Here is a 10,526-nt window from a genome sequence, read left to right as displayed (position 1 = left end):
AAACAAATACTTGAACAAATAATACATTTATATAAGAAACAAATTGAATTGGAAATTAAACATCAAACCCCATTCTTTAACAAACACATTTAAAAGTTTAATTAGCTCTCCATGACAGCTAGCTCTATCATGCACACTCTCCTCTTCTCTCTCACACACACACACACACACACAAACTATCTCTATCTCTCGGTGTGTCTCTTTCTTTTTCTCTTTCTCTCCTTGATGCAAGCAGACCAGTTCATAGCAGTGAAACAATTAGAAAGGGCGAAGGGAGAGACAGAGAACTGCAATTTTTAATGTTGACACACTAAACACTTTTTCTATTTTTCTCTTTCTGAAACTCATTTTCTTGAGAAATGCTAATACATGTGTCCTCTGTATCTGCCTCTCTCCCTGCTGTTTTAGCCCTCAGGAAGTCCAAACAAAGATGGGGAGATCTCATCACTATCAGAACTTTCATCTGAGCCACTTGCAGCTTCCACGAGCTTGGTAAGTGTCAAAACAAACCCTTTGAACTGGTCCTGTCCCTAATGACAGGCCTCCTAATAGTTTACTTCACCCTGTTATTGTTACTTGCCAGTTACAATGCAAGTATCCACCCAGGTAATCAGAAATGATTACTTGCTGGCTGTACTGTAGAGTTGGAAGCTTCAAATCTTCAATCATAAAAGATGATAGGCAAATTCTAAATCAACATTTGAATTCTCCACTGCTTTTTTTTTTTTTGCATGTCTATTCATTCATTGTGTTAAAGCCCGACGGAACCGAATTCGGGTCCGCTGTAGCATTTACTGTCGAAAAAAGTCCATTTATGCATGTGTACAATTTATGAATATGAATATGAATATCCCCCAAAAAAATAAAAGATCTGGGTAAAACGTACAATCTAACACATTTTTACAAACTCCATTCTACACAACTATTATACGCAAATAAAAGATTTATCACAAAATCACGTATTTCTAGCCATAACTCGCTCTTTTTTGAGTTAGCATAACAAAGCTAACGGTTAGCATAGGCAACCGAGATAGCAAAAAGCACGAACATTCGACACAGATTCCAGAACTACCATTAGATCGTCTCTCCGGTAAACCCTCACAAAGCTGTGAGCAAACAAACACCAGAAACACAATGCGTAATATCCTTCAAAATCATCCAAAGCTTTTTCCCTTTTCGTTGTTCTGCTGTAAATCTCCCTTAATTCCGTCAACAATATTTCTACCTATTTCCGGTGCGTCGCTGAAATGTCCCCGTGTAGAAACAAGGGTCTGTCTAGCAAGGCGCCGTGGGGGGAAGGGATCGATTTCTGGCGATCTTTTGCGCAGGTTTCAGGTGACGCGCCACGGTGTGTTTGTTAAATAGCCAGGACTCAGACGCTTCTAAGGAGGGTCCATTGACTGAAATCGACCAACCATAGGCTGAGCTAGGAGACCTGGACTGGAAGCCAGATGAGAAAATCCCATGGATGACAGACATAAACAGGCTCAGAGAGGATCCAGGCTCTCTAAATGATGCCAAACTGCTGCATATGATAGATTGAACACTATTAGTCATAAAGAAAGTGAAATATATAATTATATACTATATAAAATTACAATGGAACAGCTGGAACAAAATTACATTTTGGTTGCCCTTGGCTGAAATCTCTGCACTCAAACCTCTCTAGCGCTTGAATGCTTCACTTTATCAAAGAAAACATTGTGCAGAGAGACTCTCAACCTATTGGGCTATGATCTGGGAGAGGTTTGAGCTTTCAACTACAACATTAAAAAAATATATCTTGTCAAAATTGGATTAATTTATAATCGGAGATAAAGAATTTCAATTTGTGCTGTGTTCCATCTTAATGTACTCTTAACCAGTAACATATATACTGATATTTACAAATCTGAACAAATCTCACAAGTGTTAGCTTTCTAAAATATAAAAACTATGAAAATACACCTTATATTTAGACGAAAATCACTCTCTTTACTATGGGTATGCAAAAATCGAGGAGAGGCCTACAAATAGGCATAGGGCTTAATAGGTTTTAAAGACGATAATTCTTGACAGTTGCAGATGAATATTAGGTAACGCCAATATTAGTAAGCTATTATACTATTTGTGGGCGGGTGGTAAGGCTGCACTGAATGTCCGTTTTTTTACATTCTAAGCTTTTATTGGGGTTTTTGAATGAAGCTTTGAATGTAGGTTGTCATATTTTAAGATGTTATCACCCTAGAATCATGGAAATGGGTTAGGGTTAGTAAATATGATTTAGTGTTTAAGTGGTAATATAAATGTAATTGAAGTTGCTGTCGGTTGACTGCATTGATAAGGTTATTTGGTAATGATGGTGGGGCTCTTTAAAAAGTGATACAGTATTCATAGAACCAAGACTTGAACATCTGACCTTAAATTACAAAGACTTTTCAATGGGGCCTCTTGCACATTATGTTTTAGTTTTAGTAATAAAGAAAATGTGTGTATGAGTGTAGAGATCTGGCTCTTCAGCTCTTTGTGAACGTCTTGTTCTGGAGAAATGGTAATATGTGTTTGTCTCTGGTGTTTAGTCCTCAGGAAGTCCAAACCCAGAGAGGGAGACCTCATCAGCACCAAGCCTTCCATCTGAGCTACTGGAGTCTTCCAAGTGTTTGGTAAGTGTCAAACAAGTAGTGCTTTTAGTTTGTCCCATATGACAGCCTCCTGATAGGTTACTTTAACCTGGCCTTCATGGCTGGTATGTTATATATAGATGGAAATGCATATCTTCCCCCAAATTCTATATACTTTGCCTCTTTGACCTGAAAAACTCACACATTACATGACAGTGATTTAGCAGACGCTTTTATCCAAAGCGACTTCCAATTCAGATTCTATCACACCGTAGGCACAGCTACGGGAGACATTTCAGGGTGAAGTGTCTTGCTCAAGGACACATCGACATGCGACTGGTGGAGCAGGAGCCAGGGTTCAAACTGCCGATCCTCTGATTGAAATAATACATTTATATAAGAAACAAATTGAATTGGAAATTAAACATCAAACCCCATTCTTTAACGAACACATTTAAAGGTTTAATTAGCTCTCCATGACAGCTAGCTCTATCATGCACACTCTCCTCTTCTCTCTCACACACACACACACACACACACACACACACACACTATCTCTATCTCTCGGTGTGTCTCTTTCTTTTTCTCTTTCTCTCCTTGATGCAAGCAGACCAGTTCATAGCAGTGAAACAATTAGAAAGGGCGAAGGGAGAGACAGAGAACTGCAATTTTTAATGTTGACACACTAAACACTTTTTCTATTTTTCTCTTTCTGAAACTCATTTTCTTGAGAAATGCTAATACATGTGTCCTCTGTATCTGCCTCTCTCCCTGCTGTTTTAGCCCTCAGGAAGTCCAAACAAAGATGGGGAGATCTCATCACTATCAGAACTTTCATCTGAGCCACTTGCAGCTTCCACGAGCTTGGTAAGTGTCAAACAAACCCTTTGAACTGGTCCTGTCCCTAATGACAGGCCTCCTAATAGTTTACTTCACCCTGTTATTGTTACTTGCCAGTTACAATGCAAGTATCCACCCAGGTAATCAGAAACGATTACTTGCTGGCTGTATTGTAGAGTTGGAAGCTTCAAATCTTCAATCATAAAAGATGATAGGCAAATTCTAAATCAACATTTGAATTCTCCCCTGCTTTTTTTTTTTTTGCATGTCTATTCATTCATTGTGTTTAAGCCCGACGGACCCGAATTCGGGTCCGTTGTAGCATTTACTGTCGAAAAAAGTCCATTTATGCATGTGTACAATTTATGAATATGAATATGAATATCCCCCCAAAAAATAAAAGATCTGGGTAAAACGTACAATCTAACACATTTTTACAAACTCCAAACTCCATTCTACACAACTATTTTTCGCAAATAAAAGATTTATCACAAAATCACGTATTTCTAGCCATAACTCGCTCTTCTCCGAGTTAGCATCACAAAGCTAACGGTTAGCATAGGCAACCGAGATAGCAAAAAGCACGAACATTCGACACAGATTCCAGAACTACCATTAGATCGTCTCTCCGGTAAACCCTCACAAAGCTGTGAGCAAACAAACACCAGAAACACAATGCGTAATATCCTTCAAAATCATCCAAAGCTTTTTCCCTTTTCGTTGTTCTGCTGTAAATCTCCCTTAATTCCGTCAACAATATTTCTACCTATTTCCGGTGCGTCGCTGAAATGTCCCCGTGTAGAAACAAGGGTCTGTCTAGCAATGCGCCGTGGGGGGAAGGGATCGATTTCTGGCGATCTTTTGCGCAGGTTTCAGGTGACGCGCCACGGTGTGTTTGTTAAATAGCCAGGACTCAGACGCTTCTAAGGAGGGTCCATTGACTGAAATCGACCAACCATAGGCTGAGCTAGGAGACCTGGACTGGAAGCCAGATGAGAAAATCCCATGGATGACAGACATAAACAGGCTCAGAGAGGATCCAGGCTCTCTAAATGATGCCAAACTGCTGCATATGATAGATTGAACACTATTAGTCATAAAGAAAGTGAAATATATAATTATATACTATATAAAATTACAATGGAACAGCTGGAACAAAATTACATTTTGGTTGCCCTTGGCTGAAATCTCTGCACTCAAACCTCTCTAGCGCTTGAATGCTTCACTTTATCAAAGAAAACATTGTGCAGAGAGACTCTCAACCTATTGGTCTATGATCTGGGAGAGGTTTGAGCTTTCAACTACAACATTAAAAAAATATATCTTATCGAAATTGGATTAATTTATAATCGGAGATAAAGAATTTCAATTTGTGCTGTGTTCCATCTTAATGTACTCTTAACCAGTAACATATATACTGATATTTACAAATCTGAACAAATCTCACAAGTGTCAGCTTTCTAAAATATAAAAACTATTAAAATACACCTTATATTTAGACGAAAATCACTCTCTTTACTATGGGTATGCAAAAATCGAGGAGAGGCCTACAAATAGGCATAGGGCTTAATAGGTTTTAAAGACGATAATTCTTGACAGTTGCAGATGAATATTAGGTAACGCCAATATTAGTAAGCTATTATACTATTTGTGGGCGGGTGGTAAGGCTGCACTGAATGTCCGTTTTTTTACATTCTAAGCTTTTATTGGGGTTTTTGAATGAAGCTTTGAATGTAGGTTGTCATATTTTAAGATGTTATCACCCTAGAATCATGGAAATGGGTTAGGGTTAGTAAATATGATTTAGTGTTTAAGTGGTAATATAAATGTAATTGAAGTTGCTGTCGGTTGACTGCATTGATAAGGTTATTTGGTAATGATGGTGGGGCTCTTTAAAAAGTGATACAGTATTCATAGAACCAAGACTTGAACATCTGACCTTAAATTACAAAGACTTTTCAATGGGGCCTCTTGCACATTATGTTTTAGTTTTAGTAATAAAGAAAATGTGTGTATGAGTGTAGAGATCTGGCTCTTCAGCTCTTTGTGAACGTCTTGTTCTGGAGAAATGGTAATATGTGTTTGTCTCTGGTGTTTAGTCCTCAGGAAGTCCAAACCCAGAGAGGGAGACCTCATCAGCACCAAGCCTTCCATCTGAGCTACTGGAGTCTTCCAAGTGTTTGGTAAGTGTCAAACAAGTAGTGCTTTTAGTTTGTCCCATATGACAGCCTCCTGATAGGTTACTTTAACCTGGCCTTCATGGCTGGTATGTTATATATAGATGGAAATGCATATCTTCCCCCAAATTCTATATACTTTGCCTCTTTGACCTGAAAAACTCACACATTACATGACAGTGATTTAGCAGACGCTTTTATCCAAAGCGACTTCCAATTCAGATTCTATCACACCGTAGGCACAGCTACGGGAGACATTTCAGGGTGAAGTGTCTTGCTCAAGGACACATCAACATGCGACTGGTGGAGCAGGAGCCAGGGTTCAAACTGCCGATCCTCTGATTGAAATAATACATTTATATAAGAAACAAATTGAATTGGAAATTAAACATCAAACCCCATTCTTTAACGAACACATTTAAAGGTTTAATTAGCTCTCCATGACAGCTAGCTCTATCATGCACACTCTCCTCTTCTCTCTCACACACACACACACACACACACACACACACACTATCTCTATCTCTCGGTGTGTCTCTTTCTTTTTCTCTTTCTCTCCTTGATGCAAGCAGACCAGTTCATAGCAGTGAAACAATTAGAAAGGGCGAAGGGAGACACAGAGAACTGCAATTTTTAATGTTGACACACTAAACACTTTTTCTATTTTTCTCTTTCTGAAACTCATTTTCTTGAGAAATGCTAATACATGTGTCCTCTGTATCTGCCTCTCTCCCTGCTGTTTTAGCCCTCAGGAAGTCCAAACAAAGATGGGGAGATCTCATCACTATCAGAACTTTCATCTGAGCCACTTGCAGCTTCCACGAGCTTGGTAAGTGTCAAACAAACCCTTTGAACTGGTCCTGTCCCTAATGACAGGCCTCCTAATAGTTTACTTCACCCTGTTATTGTTACTTGCCAGTTACAATGCAAGTATCCACCCAGGTAATCAGAAACGATTACTTGCTGGCTGTATTGTAGAGTTGGAAGCTTCAAATCTTCAATCATAAAAGATGATAGGCAAATTGTAAATCAACATTTGAATTCTCCCCTGCTTTTTTTTTTTTTGCATGTCTATTCATTCATTGTGTTTAAGCCCGACGGACCCGAATTCGGGTCCGTTGTAGCATTTATCGTCGAAAAAAGTCCATTTATGCATGTGTACAATTTATGAATATGAATATGAATATCCCCCCAAAAAATAAAAGATCTGGGTAAAACGTACAATCTAACACATTTTTACAAACTCCAAACTCCATTCTACACAACTATTTTTCGCAAATAAAAGATTTATCACAAAATCACGTATTTCTAGCCATAACTCGCTCTTCTCCGAGTTAGCATCACAAAGCTAACGGTTAGCATAGGCAACCGAGATAGCAAAAAGCACGAACATTCGACACAGATTCCAGAACTACCATTAGATCGTCTCTCCGGTAAACCCTCACAAAGCTGTGAGCAAACAAACACCAGAAACACAATGCGTAATATCCTTCAAAATCATCCAAAGCTTTTTCCCTTTTCGTTGTTCTGCTGTAAATCTCCCTTAATTCCGTCAACAATATTTCTACCTATTTCCGGTGCGTCGCTGAAATGTCCCCGTGTAGAAACAAGGGTCTGTCTAGCAATGCGCCGTGGGGGGAAGGGATCGATTTCTGGCGATCTTTTGCGCAGGTTTCAGGTGACGCGCCACGGTGTGTTTGTTAAATAGCCAGGACTCAGACGCTTCTAAGGAGGGTCCATTGACTGAAATCGACAAACCATAGGCTGAGCTAGGAGACCTGGACTGGAAGCCAGATGAGAAAATCCCATGGATGACAGACATAAACAGGCTCAGAGAGGATCCAGGCTCTCTAAATGATGCCAAACTGCTGCATATGATAGATTGAACACTATTAGTCATAAAGAAAGTGAAATATATAATTATATACTATATAAAATTACAATGGAACAGCTGGAACAAAATTACATTTTGGTTGCCCTTGGCTGAAATCTCTGCACTCAAACCTCTCTAGCGCTTGAATGCTTCACTTTATCAAAGAAAACATTGTGCAGAGAGACTCTCAACCTATTGGGCTATGATCTGGGAGAGGTTTGAGCTTTCAACTACAACATTAAAAAAATATATCTTGTCAAAATTGGATTAATTTATAATCGGAGATAAAGAATTTCAATTTGTGTTGTGTTCCATCTTAATGTACTCTTAACCAGTAACATATATACTGATATTTACAAATCTGAACAAATCTCACAAGTGTTAGCTTTCTAAAATATAAAAACTATGAAAATACACCTTATATTTAGACGAAAATCACTCTCTTTACTATGGGTATGCAAAAATCGAGGAGAGGCCTACAAATAGGCATAGGGCTTAATAGGTTTTAAAGACGATAATTCTTGACAGTTGCAGATGAATATTAGGTAACGCCAATATTAGTAAGCTATTATACTATTTGTGGGTGGGTGGTCCGTTTTTTTACATTCTAAGCTTTTATTGGGGTTTTTGAATGAAGCTTTGAATGTAGGTTGTCATATTTTAAGATGTTATCACCCTAGAATCATGGAAATGGGTTAGGGTTAGTAAATATGATTTAGTGTTTAAGTGGTAATATAAATGTAATTGAAGTTGCTGTCGGTTGACTGCATTGATAAGGTTATTTGGTAATGATGGTGGGGCTCTTTAAAAAGTGATACAGTATTCATAGAACCAAGACTTGAACATCTGACCTTAAATTACAAAGACTTTTCAATGGGGCCTCTTGCACATTATGTTTTAGTTTTAGTAATAAAGAAAATGTGTGTATGAGTGTAGAGATCTGGCTCTTCAGCTCTTTGTGAACGTCTTGTTCTGGAGAAATGGTAATATGTGTTTGTCTCTGGTGTTTAGTCCTCAGGAAGTCCAAACCCAGAGAGGGAGACCTCATCAGCACCAAGCCTTCCATCTGAGCTACTGGAGTCTTCCAAGTGTTTGGTAAGTGTCAAACAAGTAGTGCTTTTAGTTTGTCCCATATGACAGCCTCCTGATAGGTTACTTTAACCTGGCCTTCATGGCTGGTATGTTATATATAGATGGAAATGCATATCTTCCCCCAAATTCTATATACTTTGCCTCTTTGACCTGAAAAACTCACACATTACATGACAGTGATTTAGCAGACGCTTTTATCCAAAGCGACTTCCAATTCAGATTCTATCACACCGTAGGCACAGCTACGGGAGACATTTCAGGGTGAAGTGTCTTGCTCAAGGACACATCAACATGCGACTGGTGGAGCAGGAGCCAGGGTTCAAACTGCCGATCCTCTGATTGAAATAATACATTTATATAAGAAACAAATTGAATTGGAAATTAAACATCAAACCCCATTCTTTAACAAACACATTTAAAAGTTTAATTAGCTCTCCATGACAGCTAGCTCTATCATGCACACTCTCCTCTTCTCTCTCACACACACACACACACACACAAACTATCTCTATCTCTCGGTGTGTCTCTTTCTTTTTCTCTTTCTCTCCTTGATGCAAGCAGACCAGTTCATAGCAGTGAAACAATTAGAAAGGGCGAAGGGAGAGACAGAGAACTGCAATTTTTAATGTTGACACACTAAACACTTTTTCTATTTTTCTCTTTCTGAAACTCATTTTCTTGAGAAATGCTAATACATGTGTCCTCTGTATCTGCCTCTCTCCCTGCTGTTTTAGCCCTCAGGAAGTCCAAACAAAGATGGGGAGATCTCATCACTATCAGAACTTTCATCTGAGCCACTTGCAGCTTCCACGAGCTTGGTAAGTGTCAAAACAAACCCTTTGAACTGGTCCTGTCCCTAATGACAGGCCTCCTAATAGTTTACTTCACCCTGTTATTGTTACTTGCCAGTTACAATGCAAGTATCCACCCAGGTAATCAGAAATGATTACTTGCTGGCTGTACTGTAGAGTTGGAAGCTTCAAATCTTCAATCATAAAAGATGATAGGCAAATTCTAAATCAACATTTGAATTCTCCACTGCTTTTTTTTTTTTTGCATGTCTATTCATTCATTGTGTTAAAGCCCGACGGAACCGAATTCGGGTCCGCTGTAGCATTTACCGTCGAAAAAAGTCCATTTATGCATGTGTACAATTTATGAATATGAATATGAATATCCCCCAAAAAAATAAAAGATCTGGGTAAAACGTACAATCTAACACATTTTTACAAACTCCATTCTACACAACTATTATATGCAAATAAAAGATTTATCACAAAATCACGTATTTCTAGCCATAACTCGCTCTTTTTCGAGTTAGCATAACAAAGCTAACGGTTAGCATAGGCAACCGAGATAGCAAAAAGCACGAACATTCGACACAGATTCCAGAACTACCATTAGATCGTCTCTCCGGTAAACCCTCACAAAGCTGTGAGCAAACAAACACCAGAAACACAATGCGTAATATCCTTCAAAATCATCCAAAGCTTTTTCCCTTTTCGTTGTTCTGCTGTAAATCTCCCTTAATTCCGTCAACAATATTTCTACCTATTTCCGGTGCGTCGCTGAAATGTCCCCGTGTAGAAACAAGGGTCTGTCTAGCAAGGCGCCGTGGGGGGAAGGGATCGATTTCTGGCGATCTTTTGCGCAGGTTTCAGGTGACGCGCCACGGTGTGTTTGTTAAATAGCCAGGACTCAGACGCTTCTAAGGAGGGTCCATTGACTGAAATCGACCAACCATAGGCTGAGCTAGGAGACCTGGACTGGAAGCCAGATGAGAAAATCCCATGGATGACAGACATAAACAGGCTCAGAGAGGATCCAGGCTCTCTAAATGATGCCAAACTGCTGCATATGATAGATTGAACACTATTAGTCATAAAGAAAGTGAAATATATAATTATATACTATATAAAATTACAATGGAACAGCTGGAACAAA

This window comes from Cebidichthys violaceus, unplaced genomic scaffold, assembly GCF_023349555.1.
Source record: "Cebidichthys violaceus isolate CVI_PGR_0920_01 unplaced genomic scaffold, fCebVio1.0.p SCAF_114, whole genome shotgun sequence".
In the NCBI taxonomy this organism is placed as follows: domain Eukaryota; kingdom Metazoa; phylum Chordata; class Actinopteri; order Perciformes; family Stichaeidae; genus Cebidichthys; species Cebidichthys violaceus.
This window is presented reverse-complemented; position numbering follows the sequence as displayed.